Source organism: Lissotriton vulgaris, chromosome 6 (genome assembly GCF_964263255.1).
Source record: "Lissotriton vulgaris chromosome 6, aLisVul1.2, whole genome shotgun sequence".
NCBI classification, from domain to species: Eukaryota; Metazoa; Chordata; class Amphibia; order Caudata; family Salamandridae; genus Lissotriton; species Lissotriton vulgaris.
Genome location: NC_141694.1, coordinates 1902544607 through 1902568144, shown reverse-complemented (window position 1 = coordinate 1902568144; position 23538 = coordinate 1902544607). Strand labels below are relative to the sequence as shown.

General features: G+C 45.0%; 1 protein-coding gene and 1 pseudogene across 1 annotated transcript in view; both read right to left on the bottom strand.

Annotated features, from left to right (window-relative positions):
* The window catches only part of LOC147709853 (uncharacterized), a 304085-nt gene that overhangs the window by 272320 nt on the left and 8227 nt on the right, over positions 1-23538 (bottom strand). The window lies entirely within an intron of this gene.
* On the bottom strand, positions 9954-11977 carry LOC147709854 (uncharacterized; annotated as a pseudogene).

The following is a 23538-nucleotide window of genomic DNA, read 5'->3' as shown; positions in this document are numbered from 1 at the left end:
AATCTACACAAAGTTCTGCTTTTAAAAAAATGAGGGGGATACCTTATTTTCAAAGATCAAAGAAGTATCGGGTTTACAATCACCCCTCGAACCATCTCAACTCTCACAGCCCTATCAGTTCAGCGGCACACAGCCCTCAAAGGCTAATGATAACAGCAATGCAAACCCCAGCTCTAGGTCTAAAATTTCACCTCAAACAACATCAACTCCCCAGAGCATAAATTGTCGGTCAGGGGAAATTACTGCATCGGCAGGATCCACAGCCGGAAAGAAATTGATTATAGACGCCAACCTAATCCAAGTACATTGGCCACACAATGTAAAAGATATGTTACCAGGAACACTGGACGATAGTAACATCAAAACCTGCGACAACGTCGAGAGCAATAGTACGATTAAAGAAAGAAGCCCTGAGGCTACAAGTTGTCCCAGAGAAATCAATGACAAGGAGGGTGCTGAAAATAAGGATCTATCCCTGGCAATCCCTGGCAATTCTCACAGTGAACAAGAGAAAGGAGAAAAGTGGACGGCGAAGATACAAAATAAAACAGATAGGCAAGCGAGCCCAGCTTCAGAGATGATAGAAATATCCTCTTATTTGGGGAAGGAGGAATGGGAAGACCTCATCGTTGCATATTCTCAGGACCACAGTAGAAGTGGGACGGCCTCAGACACACGGACCACGACAACTGATGGCCGCCAGGAACATCCAGCGGAAGCAGGCACGCTAGAGGGGGAACAAACTGGAAGGGCCCACCACAAAGTCAAGAAGAAACCCCAAAACATACCAGGCACGAGAGCGCCTGGCCCAGCCTCCTAAACACAGTACAACTCCTGGTGGAAGCCCTTCACTACCAATCGGAGAAAATGGACGTTCAATTAACGTTATTAGATACTATAGCCGTGTTCGTGGTTGCTATAGACGGGAAGCTGGGCACACTAAACACGCTTCTCCAAAGCAAACTTGATCATCTTCAAGACGCAAATAGGATCATCAACAGTGGGTGCGGATGCGGCCCAATCGTTGATAAATTATCTACCCTTCCATCATTACTGACCGACCTGTGCACACAACTTAAAAGACCTGCTAAGCAAAGCTGTATGCCGGGCTTGGACACACAAGGACATCTAAAACCAAACAACACCAAAACCACTCCCTCCAAACATACAGACGTTATTGAAATAGGAACATCTGGTGTAGAATTAGAAACCGCAAGAAACACTGAACTGCCGGGCACAGGCACACAATGTCATCCTAAAAAGAATGATCTACCAAAAAGGATCGAAGCCAACGAAACTGGTTTAACGGCCCCTTTACTCACGGATACTGTGGGCAAAGACAACACAGATCTTAAAATGAACGCCAAACAGAGGCGAGCAAAAAAACACAAATGCAGGAAATATAAACTCTGCTCAAAACGTGAAGGATTTACACAACTTTTTGGGCAAGTTATTGCTGCAGAGCAAACTACCCCCCAACCTGGGGGAGAGACAAGAACACCCAAAACCACAGGGGAAGGAACAACATCAAATCAAACTTCCAACAAAAGGGGACATACAACTATGCGCTTGGAAAAACCAGCCACCATCAAATACGAAGAACAAGAAGCCCCGGCTCTCCATAGCAAACTCAAATCCTTTTGTCCACAGCCACCTGGGAACAGCACAATGCCTACCAACTTTGACCTGTCAAAGGCACTAAAAAACAACACGAAGCGTAGTTCCAATCCCACGCAAAATATAAAACAAGGAATACCCTTGGATGCAAGTGGCACAAGGGATGGGAACAAGTCGGGGCTCTCTAACCAAAGTCATGTCATAGGACTGACGGATAGCCAACTATCCGCCATCACCCAAGCAACCGCGCCAATATATATACGGACAGATCATACAACACTAGATCTGGTACCCGTAAATCTGTCAGACAATTCGCACTGCCCCCTGCGGGACGGGGAGAACCATAAAAAATCTAAATTTCCTGACTTTGACCAGCGCGCTCATGATCAAGCTCTGGGCGTGGCAACCAATATCGACGCACATCAAGAAAAAGCAAGATCAATACAATGTGTGGACCTGAAATCATCAACCAACACCTACAAAGGAAGATGGGCTACAAATGACCAAGGGAAAACTCCAGATGCTATATGGTTTAACCCAGACTTAATTTCCAAAGGAAGACACAACATACTCAACAGAGGCAACCTTCTACGGCTGCTATCTCACATCCCCTCCCTGGCAGACGTGGTAAGCTCAGACCTGGTTTCGGTCGAATTCATAGATGAAGAAGGTACGGGTAGGGAAGCAACGAAAGCGACCTGGGCCTCCGGAGTAACATCGCAGAAAATCCTATCTGAAGCTAAGGTGTTCAAAACCTGGGGCATTACAATAAAACCATACATAAAGCCAGAATGCCCGGACATACTAAATCCAGGCGTGAAGCCGGAGTTGAGGGAAAACGCAAGCAGCCTCAGAACCTCGGTCCTCAGAGGTGTGGTAGGGCCTTGTGGAACAGGCAAAGATGACCATATCGAAAACACTCGCTGGACAGGAGCCGATAGGTATCTCCGAATGAGCTGCCAGATCAAAGATGGATCGTGAGAACCATAAAAAACAATAATTGACAAACAGGTCAAAACCCACGGATGCACAAGCATGACCAACTGTGTATTTGCTCATGGAACATCAATGGCGTAGCCACTAAAATCTCTGATCCAGAATTTATAGACTATATAAGATCGTTTGACATAGCGGCCTTTACAGGAAACATGGCTCGCCGAACCTCCACATCTTCAGGGTACCTACGCTTCTTCTCAAGCGCTGAAAGGACCGCTAATTATAGGCACCTGAAGGGCGGTCTAGCAACATACGTAGCAACTACAAGTTTTGTAACGGTAGAAGAAATGGGTCCTCTTCGGCAGCAGCCCTGGCAGTTAAGCTGCTTCCAGCAGCTCCGGGTTTAGGTAAAGCCGAGACTGACTGTATCCTGAATAATGCCTATATCCACCCCAAAAGGAAAAAAAAGGCAGCAAAGGAATTATACAACTTCTTGGAGGAATGCATCACGGTAAGATCAACAACAAACCTGGTTCTTACAGGGGATTTTAATCTCAACCTCATGGGCACATCACAAGAAGAGGCAACTATAGCTCAAAACGCAACATGGGACATACCATTCCAATGGAAGCTACAAACACCTAAACAAACAAAATTAGGATCCCAGACACTTAAGAACGAGAACATTTTAATGTAATGTAATGTAATGTAAGTGTGCTCTTATATAGCGCGACTGTCACTCCAAGGAGCATCCTGGCGCTTATAGCCCGTAGCCAGATGGAAGGCCGGAAAAGTCAGCTCACACATCTATCTCAATTGTAATTTCTAATATAAGAGCTGTAAACGGCAGGCTCGTAGGTGACAGCCCGCCAGCTCCAACTTTTCACTCAACAAGAACAAGCAGTATAATAGACTACACTTTTATCTCATTACCCCTCTTTCACTACATTACCTCGTTCCGAATAGGCAAAAAAACAGACAGTGATCACTGCCCTCAAGAAATTGGTCTGGACATTGCGAGCCCATACTAGAGCGATCAAATGCATCAAAAGAGACGATTCATACAGTCAATTTCAAAAAAATTAAGTACTCGGCAGCAATGGGCGAAACCTTAATAGAAAGGGCAAAACAGCACTTTGCGGAGCGAACTGGACCAAACAAAATCATCAAATGGGAACAATTTACAAAATCCTTGTCCAACTATGCTTCGAAGCCTAATCCACCTGCTAAGCCCAGCAAAACAGATAACCTGTCTCGAGAATACAGAGAAAAAATTAAGGAAAAAAAATATTGATTTATCGTCTAATGAGAGAAATACAGCAGGAACCCAAGGAAAAAGCAAAACAAAACCATCTAAGAATACTGAAAACATCACTAAACAAGCATTTTCAATGCAATGAATTCGCTTTTGGAAAATTTAGAGCTATTGGCATTGTAAATGTCAAAATTTGAATTTATGTGTTTGTTTTGAGAATAGCAAAATAGATGGCATGGTCATTTACATTGCCATTAGCTATAACTTTTCCAAAGGCGAAACCATTGCATTGAAAATGCTTGTTTGTTTTGTAGACACCGACAGATTACACAGCCATTCACTCAAGTGCTCCAGACAGGCACCAGCCTAAAACAAGGGACAATCTGAAAGCTGGTTTTGTAAAACGAACACCGACTTCCTAGAAGTATTTGAGGCCTGAACATCAGACATCAATTAATTACATGCCTGCCACTAACAGCCTGGCTTACGGTTGGCAAAGGAAAGTACACTTATATCTGGAGGAAGTGCTAAAGATTTAACATCAACTCGAGAAATTGGTGGGTACTGAGTAATCATCCCACTCTAAAAACGGTATGAATGTTTAATTGCTACCAAGAACTTCTGGTGCAGTTCCGCAATCTCACCACCCCCCAAGAAACAAATCAACCGGCCACAACCAATGCCCCCGTGCCAACTCCTGGCAATGCAGTGCACTGGCTGTCCTGCTTCCGCAATAAAATGGAAGTAAAACATACAAATCACACAGAAATATCTTCTAGAACACCCATAAACCAAGCGTTATGCTAATGAAGCACACATCTCATCAATTACCTTAAGTAGCTCTAGTCTAGCCAATTGAAACATTTCAGGCATCAGCCCTAAAACGAAACCCTTTCAGACGCCCTTCATCAGTTGAGCATTTTCAAATCTCTATTGTGACGCAGTTAGGGGCGGGGCAGAATTTACCAGACCGAGATCAATAGCAAGATGGGGGGATATAGTCGTTATTCGCTTGAATATTAGGCCCTGCTTCACAACTAGATTGTGCCACGGCCACCCCTCGCTGAAACGCTCATCAAGTGTACTGGTATTTCGGTAGTAGCCGATACACCTCAATTGTGAGCACTAGTCTGGTGTGGCGTTCTATGGTCTATACATGTAAATCACCTGTATGCCGGAGTTTACAGGTGGTCTTAACTAAGCCACCGGGACTTCAGAGAGTTCTGTGAATGCTAGTGAACAAAACACAGTACAGAAGGATGGGGGACTGACGCGGGCAGGGAGAAGGGAGAGGACACGGGCAGGGAGAAGGGAGAGGACACGGGCAGGGAGAAGGGAGAGAACACGGGCAGGGAGAAGGGAGAGAACACGGGCAGGGAGAAGGGAGAGAACACGGGCAGGAAGAAGGGAGAGGACACGGGCAGGGAGAGGACACGGGTGTGGTGTCTGGCAGGGAGAAGGAACAGGACATGGAGAAGGAACAGGACATGGGCAGGGAGAAGGAACAGGACATGGGCAGGGAGAAGGAACAGGACATGGGCAGGGAGAAGGAACAGGACACGAGCAGGGAGAAGGGACAGGACACAGGCCTAAGGAAGAGCCAGGACGAACGTAGCACAGTAGACAGTCAATGAGAACGCAGTTTGCGGAGGCACAATGGATGAGAGCGAACATGCAAAGAGATATTCAGGGAAAATTAAGCGCAAAAAAGCAGGCAGGGAAATCGTGCACATTGCGCGCATTCGGCTACAGAAACGAACAGGGACACGGTAGGCACAAGATGCAGGAAGTGAGGCGTGCAAGGAGATAGCACAGGCAGGTAGGTGTTACCGGTATGGAGAAGTGCGAGAGCTGACGGAAGAGCGAGGGGCAAGCAACATGCAAAAGGTGCAGAGAGAATACAAAGGGCAGTAGCAAAACAGCCACTGGGGGTCAAGCACATGCACTATGCGGCCAGTAAGAAAACATAGACGGGTAGAGAGATTTCAGGGAGAAAGGGTGCAGGCATGGTGATACACCAGTGGGAGGCACTGCAGGCCTGTAAGGAAGAGTAACAGGAGAGGTGCTACACACAGTGACAGAAGAACATGGAGCGAGGGCGCAGTGCACCGCAGGTTGTGAAGAGACACTTGGTGCAGCATGTACGGAACAGGGACGGAGAGGGGCAGAGGCACATATAGAGGAAAAGCGCTACGTGCAAATGATTGATTAGTACAGGTAAGAGGCATGCACGAAGTACTCGTAGGGACTGTCGGGGGCGGGGGAGGAAGGGGGGTGTGTAAGTTTAGACTGCGCTGCTTATCATGGGCGATTTACAGAACGTGCAGGCCCAGATAGATGAAGGTGCGCAGGGGTAACCAGGGACCGAGGAATGGAGTTTGGTGGGAGCGGCCCAAGTTAAATAAATAGCAATGGTGTATGGGAGACTCTGTGGCCCCTCTGCACATCCTGCAGGGGCCCCCTCACTTTGAGTTACGCCACTATCCGTAGAAGAGTCAGAGGAAAGCACGGAGAAGGTCCTGGGAGTTGAGCAAGGGGCCGCGCACCGCTCACTCGGCAACTAGAAACAGAGGATGTGGAAGAGAAGCGATGACCCCGTCGTCCGAAGGGTGCTAGATTTGTGGCGGAGGTTGTCCCTTGTCTCCAAAGAGCCAACACCCCCTCGCAGCGGTACTTTGATGTCCCAGCACTGCTCTTCCCTGTTTGTGAGGGGGAAGCGGGTGTGAAAGCCGAGCGCCTATTGCACATGTTTTTTCTTTAATGGGCACAGTTATTACGCAAGCCCCGGAATAATGGTGCCGATAAAAGAAAACAAACCCGCGCACAAAGAACTGCAAATTTCACCGCCAGTAAAGACAAGGAGGGTCCATGAAATGCCTCCTTCCAGCAAGGAGAACGAGGCAACAATGAGAGAAAACCGCACGGACAAAAAAACAAGTCAGGTCCCGGGCCGGCCAGCCAATGACAGCGCGGCCCGGGGAATGACGTCGCGGGGGTGTCCCGGGCCGGCAGCCAATGACAGCGCGGCCCAGGACAAAGGGGCGGGACTTAAAAAAAGCCCGAGAAACGCCCCCGAATCGCGTTTTCACGCGAAAGCGTGATTGACAGCCTCTGTCTCCCAATGGCTAGCCTCCATTTATGGAGCTAGCCAATGGGAGACAGAGGCGGAACCAAAGCCAAATGTAGGAACATGAGATTTCGCCGTGGGTGGAGCAACTGCTACGCAGTTGCAACGCCAGGCGAAACCTAAAAAGCTGAAATGGGAAGCAAACAGAACAATGGAGGACAACTTGTGGGCAAGACTCAATTCAGACATCAAACAGAACGACGGTGCAAGGTTCTGGAAAACTATTAATTCCCTTACACGACCAGCAAATACCGGGGTTTCATCTAACATTACAGAGGAAACACGGGCATTCTTCCTTGGCAATCATTTCAATCAAGACTTGCCCAACAATCAGGACCTACCAAAGATTAAAACGACAACAGACCACAAAGCCGACAACGCAACACCAACAAAACTGCACAAAACTATCAAAGACAGTCATGAACTAACCAATCCCCCAAAACTGCAACATAACATCAAACGCCAAATCAAAAAAGGCAGAAGGGAAGGAGCCCTGGGACCAAATGGGATCCCGCCAATCCTTTATAAACAAGATGCGGATAGATGGGCAGCAGCACTCAAACCCCTTTTCCTGGAGATCAGGAACTTCAACATCTTGCCAGGCTCCTGGAAGGGTTCTATCATCTCCCCTATATATAAGGCAGGCAACAGGGCTCACCCACAAAACTACCGACTAGTGGCCCTAATTGATAATGAGGCGAAGTACTTCGCAGGCATATTATTGGAGGAGCTACAGGCATGGGCCATAAATAAATCTTTAATACCGGTCAATCAGACAGGCTTTGTCAAATCAGTGGGCACTATGACCAACATTCTATCTATGGGCATGCTAATAGACAAGGCAGAAACAAAAAAAATGCCCCTACACTTCTGTTACATAGATTACAAAGCTGCTTTTGACCACATCAACCGGAACATCTTCTGGTCAAAACTAAATTGCTGGGGGATCTCAAAACCACTGTTGGACTTGCTGATAAATCTGCATACGGAGACTTGGGTCCAGATAAAGGTGGGGGACGGCTCATTGCTGTCGAGGCGCATACAGACCAACAAGGGACTCAAGCAGGGCTGCGTCCTGGCCCCCACACTGTTCAACCTGTACCTAGGTGATCTGGTACCAATCTTGTACAACTGTAACTCCCATGCTCCCAAATTAGGAGGGCTGCACCTACCATGTCTCTTATACGTGGACGATATAGTCCTAATAAGTCACACCAAGGTAGGGCTGCAAAACCTTGTGAATACGACACAGAGCTACTCCAAGTCAAACGATCTAAAAATAAACCAAACCTTGAGAAAACCCAAACTATGACAATTAGCAAAAGCAAAAAGAAACCTCTTTCGTGGTTTAATGTGGTTCACAAATTCAGGAACTAATAAAAGTTTATTCTCAAACGTCCAGCGAGTGGGGAGATTTATGATATTTAACAGTTCATATTCTATGGTCAGACAGAACTTTCGGCATTTTACAGATCCCCATCCTTCTTATCTTCGACCCTGAAACAAAGAAGTAATCCAATTTGGTGTATTTTTTGTAGGGGCAGGAAAAATAGGTATATCCTTGGTTCGATGGCTCCTTAGTGTCCCATACATCCACCAGATTGTGAGTATTCATTAGGGCAGATATGGCTTTGAGCGCCTTAGGTTTACGCCCTGCATACGGAGTACTGTAAGCTCTGCTAGAAAAATCTGCGGATATATTAAGATCCCCACAGAATATTAGGGGATATGGCCAGTTCAATAGCTCCAGCTCTAATTTATCAAATATATCTGGTTCGTCCTGATTGGACCCATAAACCGTACACAGGGTGATCCCTATTTTTAGTTCAACTATGACCCATCTCCCCCGTGGGTCTGATAAGGAGCATAGATGTCCCCCCAAATTATTTTTAACCAATATGACAACCCCACCTAACCATGGACGTCTGGGTGGAGCAGCCCACTAGATCGAAGCCCTTGATGTTTAATAAGTGTTTCTTTGACCAAGGCAGGTGTGTTTCCTGGATACATAAAACATCCAAGCGATTCAGGCCCACAAAGCATCCTAGTCTCTGCCTTTTGAGTCCTTCATTCAGGCCCCCTACATTTAGTGTACAAATCCTAAGTTTCCTCATCATATCCTCGTTCACAGATTGATCCACCATATAAAGAAACGGTACCAGTACTACACCTAGAACTATTATTTTTACCCCTTTTTGTAACCAGGCATCTCCTTGAAGCAACGCATTGGGGTTAGCAGAATCTGGCTTCTTCCCCTCCCCTACCGGCCATGTCAGAGACTTCAGCATTGTCTTGGACAACAAGCTCTCTATGAAGAAGCAAATCAACATGATCTCCACCATCTGCTTCCTCACAATGTGCATGCGCCGCAAGATCTTTAGATGGCTCCCACCAGATACCTGCAGTCCACCTCCCTCCTCCTTGCTTAAACTTCAAGAGTCTAAAGCACCCTGCACGGAGGCCGCTGTTAATCCCACCTGGCAGCAAATACCTGGAATGAACTCCCCCTGCACCTGAGATCTGCCTCATTAATGAATCTGGAAAGGACTCAAGACCTGGCTGTTCAACTGATCGGCCCCTCTGGACAACAATTCCTCACCCTGCGCCTTGAAAACCTCACTGATGATATGCTGCTCTTAATACCCATTGATTGATTGAGTCTGTAGATTCATATAGATTATTCTCAGTGGGGACTTTCTGATGCAGTTTTACCTCTTCCTTGCCAATAAATGCCTGGCGAAATTCAGTGCGGTCTTCAGGGTTGACTTTTGATGTCGAGTTAGCTCTCCATTTATGAATGCATGGTCACATTCAATACATTTATAGAGTTTCTCGCCTGTGTTAACATTCTGATACATTACATTTTGTTTTGTAATCGATCCCTTGTCACATTCTATTCATTAATAAGGGTTCTCCCTAGTGTGGATTTGTTTATGCTGCATTAGCTTATTCTTCCTGTGGGAGACTTTATTAAACTCTGTACATACATTGGATTTCTTACCAAGTAGATTTTTAGATTTCGCTTCAGTTTTCCATTTATTATGAATGCTTTGTGGAATTCAGGACATACATATATTTTCTCCCATGTGTGAACTTCCTGATCTTGTATTACATTTTGCTTTGTAATAAATCCCTTGTTACATTCCGTAAATTCATGTGGTTTCTCCCCAGTGTGGACGCTGAAATTGCTTTAACACTCTCCTTAAAATAAATGCCTTGTCACGTGCGGTGCAGTTGAATGGTCACCCTCCATTTGGAATAAATGCGTTGTCACATTTTGTACAATTATGTGGTTTCTTTCATTTGTGAACATTCTGATGTATTTTTAAACTTTGCTTTGGAATAACTGCTAAGTCACATTCACATTGTTTTTCACCAGTGTGGAATTTCTGATGTAGTATTTATCTTTACCTAGTAAAGAATGTATTTTTGCATTATGTACATTCATAGGGTTTCTCTCCTACATGGACTATCTGATGTTGCATAAGATGCGACTTTCTAATAAATGCCTTCTCACATTCAGTGCAGTCGAATGGTCTCTCTCCGGTGGGGATTTTCTAATATTACTTCAGCTCTCCATTGGTTATAAATGCTTTGTCACATTCTGTACATGTATATGGTTTCTCCCCAGATTGGATATTTTGATGTCGCTTAAGCTCCATGTTTTTTCTAAATGCTTTGTCACATTCTGTACATTGGTAAGGTTTCTCCCCAGTGTGGATTTTCTGATGTCGCTTTAGCTTTCCATTTGCTATAAATGCTTTGTCACATTCTGTACATCGATATGGATTCTCCCCAGTGTGGACTTTCTGATGTTCCATTAGACGTGACTTTCTAATGAATGCCTGGTCACATTCTGAACATTGGTAGGGTTTCTCCCCAGTGTGGACTTTCTGATGTTCCATTAGATGTGACTTTCTAATGAATGCCTGGTCACATTCTGTACATTGGTAAGGTTTCTCCCCAGTGTGGATTTTCTGATGTCGCTTTAGCTTTCCATTTGCTATAAATGCTTTGTCACATTCTGTACATCGATATGGATTCTCCCCAGTGTGGACTTTCTGATGTTCCATTAGACGTGACTTTCTAATGAATGCCTGGTCACATTCTGAACATTGGTAGGGTTTCTCCCCAGTGTGGATTTTCTGATGTCGGTTTAGTACTCCACTTCTTAAAAATGCTTTGTCACATTCTGTACATTTATGTGGTTTCTCCCCAGTGTGGATTTTCTGATGTAGCTTTAGCTCTCCAAGTGTTATAAATGTCTTATCACATTCTGTACATTGGTATGGTTTCTCCCCAGTGTGGATTTTCTGATGTCGCTTTAGGTTTGCATTTGCTATAAATGCTTTGTCACATTCTGTACATTTATATGGTTTCTCCCCAGTGTGGATTTTGTGATGTTGTTTTAGTTGTTCATGTATTACAAATGCTTTGTCACATTCTGTACATTGATATGGCTTCTCCCCAGTGTGGATTTTCTGATGTCGCATTAGCGTTCCATTTCTTATAAATGCTTTGTCACATTCTGTACATTGATATGGTTTCTCCCCAGTGTGGATTTTCTGGTGTCGCTTTAGCTCTCCAAGTGTTATAAATGCCTTATCACATTCTGTACATTTATATGGTTTCTCTCCAGTGTGGATTTTGTAATGCTGACTTAGATTCTTCTTCCTATGGAACACTTTATCACATTCTGTACAGTTATATGGTTTCTCCCCAGTGTGGATTATGTGATGTCGTTTTAGATATTTATTTGTTACAAATGCTTTGTCACATTCCGGACACTTATATGGTTTTTCCCCAGTGTGGATTTTCTGATGTCGCTTTAGATCTCCATTTGTTACAAATGCTTTGTCACATTCTGTACATTGGTATGGTTTCTCCCCAGTGTGGATTTTCTGATGTCGCTTTAGGTTTGCATTTCTTATAAATGCTTTGTCACATTCTGTATATTTATATTGTTTCTCCCCTACGTGGACACTCTGATGCTGCATTATGGCTTTCACGGCAAAGAAAACTTTTCCACAATCAGTCGATCAATATGGTTCTTCTCCAGTATGATTTTCTGATGTTGCACTTGCTCTTTCTCACCCTAATAAATGTGTTGTCACTTTCTAGATATTCATACGGTTTCTCTTCTGTGTGTTCTTTCTGATCCAGGTTAGATCTTCCTTCGTAATGAGAACCTTATCAGACTTGCTTCAGTATGTCAGTGTTTTATTTCGTCAATGTATACCAGGTGATCCCTAAGAGCCAAGTACAGACCAGATTGGGCAGTTTGGGTGTTTTGCTGTAGAAACAGACTTTGGCGAGGCATTAGCCTTCAAGGGAAGAATTTGAGGTGTACTGTTTTTACATCACTTCCTACACAAGTGATGTTTAATGCCTTCACCTTTTTTGTTCTTTACTGCTTTTATGTCCTGTTGGAAAAAAATTAAAAAACACTGGATAAGCTTAAATGGTGGGTCCATCACGAAAATCTAGTGGCATTTAATGTGACATTTAATTGACCACATAGACAAGTGCGCTGAAGAAATTATAGATGACACTTTTAATGTAAAGATGCCATAGGCAGAGCAAGGGCATACGATCCTTCCTTGACTTCCTCCTATCGCGGAGTGTGGACTCAAGGAGAAACCAAGACTCCAGTTGAGTCTTTTGTCAGCGGTTCTGTGTAGATCCATAAGTGTGGGATTTGATGGGGCCAGAGACTCATCATTCCAAATGTGCCTTTGATGTGAGGGAAACTTCAAAGAGTGGTTTTGAAATGCACCAGTATCTCTTCCAATCCCAGCATTCACTCCAGACTACCAAAGGGAGTTATCATTTCTTTGTATGGGGTCAGTCTACTACTCTGTAAAGGATAAGAGTGGCCCTCTTCCTCCTATCTGCCTAGAAAGACCCATTGGGATGCAGATGGATGCAGATAAGTGCTAAATCACACCCAACCCTTGCAGTGTCTGCAGCTCTCTAGAAGGAATACACAAAGGGATCGGTCACCCAGGCCAGACGTGTATTAGAGACAGGGTGTAAGGCACAAAGAGCAGTACAAGCAAAGTAAAGTCCACTTTCTAAATGTAGCGTTTATAAAATAGTAGTGTTAAATCCGACTTTACCAGTAAAGAGGATTTATCATTACCATTGCAAAGATATGAAACATGAAACGGCTACTCCTTTCTAATCAGGAATTACACCTTAAAGGTATTCTAAGGAATTCCCAGTTCTAGCCAATTAGGGGAGTAGGCCTTACAGCAGTGAAAAAGTAATTTAGCTGTTTGTCACTACCAGGACGTGTAAATCATAGAAGTATATGTTCTGCCTTTTACTCAAATAGTGTCCCGCACTTTGGATTCCCAAGGCCCTTCCTTAGGGGTGACTTATATGTAATAAAAGGGGAGTTTTAGGCTTGGCAAGAAGCTTTAAATTCAGAGTTGAAGTGGCAGTAAACTTCACACACAGGCACTGCAGTGGCAGGCCTGAGACATGGTTTCAGGCTGCATATGTGGGTGGCACGGTCAGTGCTGCAGCCCACTAGTAGCAAATAATTAGCAGGCCCTGGGCACATGTAGTACACTTTACTAGGGACTTATAAGCAAATTAAATATGCCAAGTAAGTATGAGTTCATGGTGCCATGGTTAGGGGAGAGAGCACTGACACTTTAGCACTGATTAGCAGTGGTAACGGGTGCAGAGTCCTAAAACCAGAAAAAACAAGCACAGAAAATGGAGGGAGGCCGGTAAAAAGTTGGGGAAAGATCATCCTAAGGCTGTCGGGTCTAACAGAGCCTTTTCCAGTGAATGGACCACACAACAAAGCGCATTACAATAATGGCAGAAAATATAATCAATTGCTGCAAGGGAGTCCTGTATTCTATCCGAGAGCCTGTGATGGGACCCGGACAATAATCTGAGCATCTTTCACATACTCCAGAGATGAGGCTCTGAACAGATCTACACAAGGAATACAAGATTTACAACCATGATAAACACACATTGGCAAAGTCAAGAAGTCTCACCTTTTAGACATATAGGCTTTGCCAATGCTGCACAACACCAAGAAAGAACAAGCATTTGGAATGCAATAGGTCTCACATTTTGAGAGTTGGAGCTATTAGTGTAAATATAAATATATTTTACTTATGCGTTTAGTAATGGATGGATGTGATGGCAATTGTGTGTTTTACAATTAATTTATAATCAAGTGTATCAATTGTTTTGTGTTTCTGGTATATGGGGCTTACTGGGATACAGTTTAAAGCAATCCTGGATTTGTTTTAGCAAATGAATACTATGCAGTTATTAAAGACACAACGAGAATGCTTCATTGCATAAAGGGAAATGCTGGGCATGGAAATATTGCACCCAAGAGAATAAGAGTCACCTGATTATTTTATTTGTGGGTATTTAATAACGTTAAGCAGTATGATGGTGCTAGTTTTACCTGTTTTTTAACACCCCGTTGGGTGGCTGCTATGAATCTGGTGCGATTATCCCTAGGGGCCCACAACAAGCAGAATAAAGAGAGAATTCCAGGCTGTAACTAGTAGGCTTGTGCACAGACTAATGAAACATAGCCGGAGGTTGTAATGATAGGCTGAGCATGGAGACAGACTGGGGAAGCACTGGATGCATAGGCATGGGGAGCAGAGACATGATGAGCAGGGCTACAGTGAGACAATGTGAGCTGAAGCAGACACAGGAATTACAGCTTATGAAGGCAGCGATACATAAACCAAAGGGGGTGTATTTGGGGGTGGACACACATTGGAGCACGGGGTATCAACCAGGCATAAGGTAAAAAGAGGAGGATGAGGGGCACAGGGTCAGAGCTGATTTGCATATCGCCATTGTCTAACCCAGGGTGGTGTGGAGTGCAAAAAAAGATGGATTTGGGCCCAGATCTTTGGACTGGGGTGAATGTGTGACATTGATCCACATTCGATCCATCACCTTTTTTTTATTTGCAATTGCCGCCATAAGTGCGCTGGGGATGCTCAGACGTGGGTCCCAGGCACTCCACACCACTGGAGTCAAGCTAGCCGGGCTGATGAGGTGTTACCTCGAAACCGGTCCGGTCCCCGGATGCTTGATTCCGTTCTGGGAAGGACATGGCTTTTGTAGTTCAGACTGGACTGTTCCCATGGGGCACAGGGTCAGAGCTGATTTGCATATCGCCATTGTCTAACCCAGGGTGGTGTGGAGTGCAAAAAAATGATGGATTTGGGCCCAGATCTTTGGACTGGGGTGAATGTGTGACATTGATCCACATTCGATCCATCACCTGTTTTGTTTGCGAACACCCGTCAAGGCACAGAGACTGGGGGTGCATGCAATGGACACACAGTGGGAGCGAAGATGACTGGTGAGAGCTAGCATATTGCAGGGAGTGGTACAAAAGGGGGTGGTGATGGACGGAGCATCTGAACCAATCAAACACTCACACCCAGTCCACAGATCTGGGTTTAATCCATCACCGTTCTTTAGCCCACTCTGCCACCCCAGTTCAGACATGGCCATATGCAAATCAGTCTGACCCTGTGCCTCATGGTAACAGTCCAGCCCGAACTGCCAAGCCATGCCTTCCCTGGACCGGAAACAAGCTTCCGAGGACCGGTTTCTGGCATTTCAGCCGTCTTCAGCCAGGCTTGCTGGAATCCAGTGGCAAAGTAAGCAAGGGGCTCACGTCTGAGCATACCCTGCCAACTTACAGCGAACAAAGTGGTACAAAAGGGGGTGGTGATGGACGGAGCATCTGAACCAATCAAACACTCATACCCAGTCCACAGATCTGGGTTTAATCCACCCCAGTTCAGACATGGCCATATGCAAATCAGTCTGACCCTGTGCCTCATGGGAACAGTCCAGCCCGAACTGCCAAGCCATGCCTTCCCTGGACCAGAAACAGGCTTCCGAGTACCGGTTTCTGGCGCCTTGGTGGGCCTAGGAGAGGGAGCAAAGGCTAGTGCCTGAAAGGCAAGCAAAGCTGGGTGCTTTAGGTGAAGGAGGCCAAGAAAGTGCTCTGGGGAGAAGGGGCAGTGGGGATTGCTTTAAAGGAAGGAGATTGTAAAAGAAAAACCCAGTGCTGGTGAATCGCATTCTCAATGACATGGAGTCATCATGTAAACCTACCTGGTTAGTAAAGACTTTGAGGGTGGAGCCAGGTCAGGTTTTCACAATATCCACCTGAATCCTATTTACATGCTGTAATGAAAATGGGAACCAGAATGGGTGGGTAGTCTGGCCCTCGTCAACCTGCGTTGGGTGACCCTAATTTATGAACAATTAGAAAGCATGATCACTATGCTTCCACAAGAAGAGCAGGCATCTTTTTGACGCTAATAATCATACCCAAAATTAAACTCACTTTTATAAAAAAAAAAACAATGCTCTAGCTAGGAAGGCATTTGTTATTGATATGTATTGAATGACTAGATTATTGCCTTATTAAAAATACAGGCATTTTGAGATGGCAAGCTGCCTGCCAAGAGTGCTGGATATTCCTTCCTCCTCAAGTGTCACACACGGCTCGCCACTAATAGAAAAGTACCCGACTCCTGGAACTGGGAGGGATTTAACGTATGCCAACTTTATAGAGGGTTCATTTTACAAAGTTGAGTTTTTAACAAACCAGTGAGATATAAGAGCCCACTTCAGAGAATGGAGCATACTTCAGAGGTCAAAAGGTTTGAACACCAGTGGGGGCGACTAAGACCCTCGTTTCAAAGGTCGTGCAAATTTGGCTGTGATAATACTGCTTATATATCAAAATGGGGGGGGAAGTAGAAGCGTTCTGGGGGCCCTACTCAGCTTCCGGATATATATCACTAAATCAAAAAGGAGTGGAGCCAAGAGGCCTCGAAAGATCTGGCACAAATATGTAGAAGACCCTCAAAAGCCATTATCCGCCATTGGTATGTTTATTGCCATTGATGTAATCTTGGCTGTTAGCATCATCGGATCTTTTGTTGGCCGAGACTCATTCAATGTTTACTCACAAGGTTCCTTCTCTGCTGTTGCTCTCTGGCCGAGATCATTGAATGTTTACTCACAAGGTTCCTTCCCTGCTGTTGCTCTCTGGCTGAGACTCATTCAATGTTTACTCGCAAGGTTCCTGACCTGCTTTAGCTCTCTGGCCGAGACTCATTCAATGTTTACTCACAAGTCCTTTCCCTGCTGTTGCTCTCTGCTGAGACTCATTCAATGTTTACTCACAAGGTCCTTTCCCTGCTGTTGCTCTCGGGCCGAGACTCTTTCAATGTTTACTCACAAGGTTCCTTCCCTTCTGTAGCTCTCTGCTGAGACTCATTCAATGTTTACTCACAAGGTTCCTTCCCTTCTGTAGCTTTCAGGCTGAGACTCATTCAATGTTTACTCATTCTCTGTCTTGAAGCTGCATGCCTAGTGCTCACCGGGTTTGCACAACTCTGCCGTTATCCCAGCTGAAGCGGCAGTGCTGCTCAAATTAAACAAGCATTTGCAATGCTATGGGAAACAGCCTTTACAACGAGGTAAATGCATTGCATGCATTTGCCTCGCATTTTTAGCACACCTTTTTTACTGTGATTATACATTTACATTGCATACCAATACCACAAATGTAAGGTAATTTGGGGTCGTGGGGGTTTCCCCCCACAAATACATTGTTTTTGAAAATAGAAACGAGTGGTATTGGAATGCGATGAAAATGCATAATCGCAGTAAAAAATGGGAGGAAAATGCCTGTGATGTATTTACCAGCGTTGTACCGTTGTACAACCCAATGCAATAGGTAACGCATTTGCTAGAGTTTAAGCTATTAGCATTGTAAATGACAGTGCCTTTTAGTTATCTGGTTTGATAATTAACACATAAATAAAAGACATTGTCATTTAAAATGCCAATAGCTCAAACTCTTGTAAATGCGAGACCTATTTCATTTCAAAGAAGTGGCAGCGATTATCCCGGGCTGCTTGGAAAGTGAAAGAGCGCATGGTGGGCTGAATGTTGCAGGGAAGCATGCCGTGCCTGCAGTATGAGAAACTCATTAAAGAAAGTAGTGTTTACAGACTAAATTAGGCATACCATGTAACAACATAAGCAAAAGGGTAAGTCCTCATGGGAGGTTACAAACGAAGACAAGGCGGTACTAAGGAGGGACAAACAAGCCTGTTAACGAATCAGAAGTCAGCATTTATGAAGAACATTGACACAACCCGATGACAAATATGGGCAGACAGTGGGCAGGGTTTCGCGTCTATTCTCGAATACAGCCTGCCTCGCAGAGCAGCGCATGCGCTGCCCAAGCTCGACCTAAAAAGGCAGTTCTCCTTTTCTTTGTTTAAACTGCACCTGCAATGGGGCTCTTTGACCTGCCTTTTACCTCGGCTGTTGGCTCTGGCAGCAGGCATCATGTCACAACTCAACTGTAATAAGTTATTACTGTCTAATTGTGGCCAGCCGCAATAAGAAAACAACAGATCTACTCTACTGTAATAATGTATTAGATTCCAGCTGAGACGTCGCAGTGGCCCCAGCAACATACAGTGGAGAATATGAAAGGGAGGTCGCTGGACAGAAATGTTGATGCCACCTAAGTAAAGTGAGACTTGACAAATCCCTCTCTCTTTCTTCAGATCTTTTTCCCCTGGAAATTCGTCTTCAATAGCTGATAAGGATGCACTTATTGAAACACGTTTACTTACTGCACTGCTTGAGTTGCTATACGACAACATGAATATATCATGGCGTTACCAGACATCATATACACGGTTTTGATCCTTAAACTACATAACATTTTGGCTACAAGTGAAACAAGCACTGGCGTTGCCAATAGGTCTCGCAGTAGGAAAGTTGGAGCTATTACAATTGCAAATAACAATGCCTTTTATTTTTGTTTTCATTTTAAAAACATAAAGGGCTTTGTCATTTACAAAAGCAATAGCTCCAACTTTCCTACTGCGAGACCTATTGTGCACTGCACAGTGTGGGTGAAAGTGGCACTGCGTGGGTGTGAGTGGCGTTGTGTGGGTGATAGTGGGCTTGCGTGGGTGTGAGTGGTGTTGCGTGTCTGAAAGTGGGGCTGTGTGGGTGAAAGTGGCACTGCGTGGGTGTGTGGCGTTGCATGGGTGAGTTGCGTTGCGTGGGTGAGTGGCGTTGCGTGGGTGAGTGGCGTTGTGGGGGTGAGTGGCGTTGCGTGGGTGAGTGGCGTTGCGTGGGTGAGTGGCGTTGCGTGGGTGAGTGGCGTTGCGTGGGTGAGTGGCGTTGCGTGGGTGAGTGGCGTTGAGTGGGTGAGTGGCGTTGAGTGGGTGAGTGGCGTTGAGTGGGTGAGTGGCGTTGAGTGGGTGAGTGGCGTTGCGTGGATATGGGGCATTGCGTGGATATGGGGCATTGCGTGGATATGGGGCATTGCGTGGATATGGGGCATTGCGTGGATATGGGGCATTGCGTGGATGAGTGGGGTTGCGTGGAAGAGTGGGGTTGCGTGGATGAGTGGGGTTGAGTGGATGAGTGGGGTTGCGTGGATGAGTGGGGTTGCGTGGATGAGTGGGGTTGCGTGGATGAGTGGGGTTGAGTGGATGAGTGGGGTTGAGTGGATGAGTTGCATTGCGTGGATGAGTTGCGTTGCGTGTGTTAGTGGTGTTGCTTGGGTGAGTGGCGTTGCGTGGGTGAGTGTGGTGTTGCGTGGGTGATAGTGGGCTTACATGGGTGTGAGTGGCGTTGTGTGTCTGAAAGTGGTGCTGTGTGGGTGAAAGTTGTGGAACAGAGAAGGTTTTGGATCCTACGTCTACCCAGCCCGGATCTCAACAACAGAGTAAACAGAACATGATGGTTGGATAGGGAAAGTTCATATCATTAGCAACAGCAACGCATTCAATATGTACTACGTAACCACAGTCTTATGTACCAAAACAAATTTATTTTCTTTTTATCTGGTTTTTCAAAATTTCAAAAACACAAGGGCAAACCAAAGACTGTCACGACAATGAATTCATGGGTACAATATCTACACATATACAAAAGTACAAATATACAATATTTACAAAATGAATGAAGCACAACGAATAAGGACAAATAAAACTGACACACCAAAAACAATGAAGTAATTCAGTATTCACAAATTAATTGCATATTATATACAGTGAAAAATTTGTGCAAGAAGCAAGGGTACAACCAGTCCATGGGAATATGAAACTCGGGCTGAGCTTCGCGACACACTGATAGACTGTGTGTTTACTCGGCTGAGAGAGATTGAATCCTCCGAAACAAGTAAGTGTAACGCAGGTTTTCTGCAACCCGTGTTAAGCGCTATACCGCTGTGGCTCCCGCCTAACGGGAACGCTTTCTCAAAAAATACACTCGCTTTGTTCAAATGCAGGTCCCGGCTCATTGAGACACCGCCCGCCGGCTCCAAACTGGCCTCTGTGATCAGACGCCCTATTCTGCTTAAGCTACTTACCAAGGTAGGATTTGCCATTCTGCCCTGCAATTGCCACAACCGGTTTATATATAAAAAAAGTCCGGCTAACCTTGCATATCCAATTTTATGTGCCCTCTCCAGCCTTTCAAAAACAATACAGTTATAATGTGAGCCGTTTCCCCTCTCGAGTTTGTACCGCGCGGCGGGCAACATACCAACAAGAATTACACTCGGCTAACCACAGGTATGAGCTATCATCCTTTATGGCTTTAGGTGACATGCACTAGCCTAGACTTCCTAATATTCCTTAATGGACCAGTGTGCTAAGCACCCTTTGTATATGTCTTTCCAGAAACAACTATTCCTTTGTGAATTACCGACACCACGGCATACTCCTTGCCATGTGCAGGTAAAAGTCCACTTCATTGTGTGGAGTCACTGTTGATTGTTTTTTGTTACAATACTATGGTATACAACCCTGACACCTATTCTGTATATTGTTACAGACTCACTGTTCCCAGTCCCCGTCCTGAAGAGAACCTTTAATACTTCGGTTCGAAACGCGTCGACACTTCCACCCTGTGGTTACTCAAAAGGGTGCATCTAGGAAAAGAAATTGTCCACCACTTGGGATCCTAGTTGTGCAACCCAATATAAACATTGAACCACAGTTTTGTCAGGCAGGCAGGCGTCCCATTCCATCTGTCCCCGCCTGTCCCTTGGTTTCATATTCCCATGGACTGGTTGTACCCTTGCTTCTTGCACGAATTTTTCACTGTATATAATATGCAATTAATTTGTGAATACTGAATTACTTCATTGTTTTTGGTGTGTCAGTTTTATTTGTCCTTATTCGTTGTGCTTCATTCATTTTGTAAATATTGTATATTTGTACTTTTGTATATGTGTAGATATTGTACCCATGAATTCACTGTCGTGACAGTCTTTGGTTTGCCCTTGTGTTTTTGAACTTTTGAAAAACCAGATAAAAAGAAAATAAATTTGTTTTGGTACATAAGACTGTGGTTACGTAGTACATATTGACTGCGTTGCTGTTACTAATGATATGAACTTTCCCTATCCAGCCATCATGTTCTGTTTACTCTGTGTGGGTGAAAGTGGCACAGAGCCTTTGATGTGGTCTGGCGCAGGAGAAATGCTGCTGCTGGGAACAGATGGCCTGGCCGTGAAGCAGTGGGCGGGGCAGCGCTGGGGAAGCCTGTGGGAGGGTGATTGATGCCTTTGAAGTGGCGATATTAAACACCCCCCCATGACGAAGTTAAACAGTGGAAATTCATTGGGAGAGCAGACTAAAAGTCACGTTTAAGGCTGTGAGTCGGACCTTTTGAGGAACGCAGAAAGAGGAAGATTCTTCCTCGTGTTGGCATGGATGGGTTAAAAAAATTGTAAACAACTTAAATCTCCGGTTTTAAAGTGAATTTATTAAATTAACGTGAATACCTACAAAGTGGCCTTTATTTTATTATTTGCAATCCATGCTTACTTTAAAAAAAATCCTGATGCAATGCGAGTTTGCTTGATATGATAAAGGTGTAATATCAAACAGATTTAAAATGCTACACAAACAAAACGACTTTATGTAGTTTTCTGCAGGCCTTCGCCTTCACAACAGATTACCAACGCATTGCATGCAGCTACGCCCTTCCACACAAGCGAGAAGCCGAGTCATACGTGTCCTTCCATTTACAACAGACAAATGCCGACCAAGTGCCATCTTATAAATACTTGATCATTTTTAAATAATTCAGGCTTCCATCAGGGGTCAGTTTACTTGTTATTACATAAATTATTTACACGATAATTAGGAGAATGTACAATAGAAAATCTTCATCTAATTGTTCACTTTAGAGTATTGCGGGCAGAGACTGTGGCGCTTTTGAGATGGCTGTGGTAGTCGTGGGTAGGCTGTGAGTAGTAGCGTTGGAGGGTGAGGGGAGAACTTGGGCTTCGGTGGTGGGGACACGCTGGGGGCAGGAGAAGACGAGAGCGGGGTTAGTGGAAAGTGGGAGCAGTGGTTTTGGGGCAGGGGTTGGAGAAGTGGTGGGGTGTGCGAGGAGAGCGAAAGTGGGGTAGCTAGGAATGGTAGGGGAGGGGGTCGGCGACGAGAAAGGAGGCATGGTTTAGACACATTTTGACGGGCATGTCCTAGCTTAATGAAATTGTTGTATGCTGTCACCGTCCTCAAACACAGTGGGAAAAGGCAGAGCCAGGGAAGTAGAGAGCCAGGGCTAGCCGGGGCTGGAACTGAAGTGCTGGCGGGCAGAAAGGATGATGCGGAGGCAAAGACGAGGGCCGTGAACAGTGATGTAATTAGGGGGGAGGAGGGACGGAACTGAAGTGCTGGTGGGCAGAAAGGACGGCCGTGGGAGGTGGGAGGAGATTGAGGAGCAAATGGGTCTGATGTAATGTGAGGAGGGACGGAACTGAAGTGCTGGCGGGCAGAAAGGACGGCCGTGGGAGGAGATTGGCAGAAAGGACGGCCGTGGGAGGAGATTGGGAAGCAAATGGGTCTGATGCGCGTGCATGTTTAATCACGTGGTTCACGTGAACTACATGAAAACCGCGGGGCTGAAAGCCCTTTGGTTTGAAGATGTTTTCGCCACTTGAATTCTTGCTCCGCTCGATGCGCTTGCGCACATCGATAGGTCGCGAGACCTAAACAACTGATTGTTAATACTAAAGATCTCAAATTATTCATTAAAAAGGTGACACAAAAGTTTAAAAAAGCACTGAGGGAAAGAAGATTGAGTGCATGACCAAGAACTGTAATATGAATAAAATATCCCTACCATATGTAAACAGTATATGGGAGGTCCATGACTTTATCTTGCAATATCCTTTTAACGTAAACCAGGGGGTAGTTTATACCATAAATTATTCATAATGTATTCACACATTTCTAAATACTTCAGCAAATGTGTTCTATTATATTCTGTTGCAAATTCCTTTAACACAATAAGTAGTTCTGCCTTCTACATGATACAGTCGTGTACGGCACCCAAAGAGATGAATGCCTCATATTAACAAAACCATACCACCGAATGCCTGAATCACATGTTGAAAAAAACACAGATAGGAATTCCTTATAATGACAGCTGATTGACTCCGAGAGGAAGCTTCAGATCTTGAGGTAAAGCAAATAGACGTTAACCTTGTCAGTTATTAAGGTAAGCAGGGGCGATT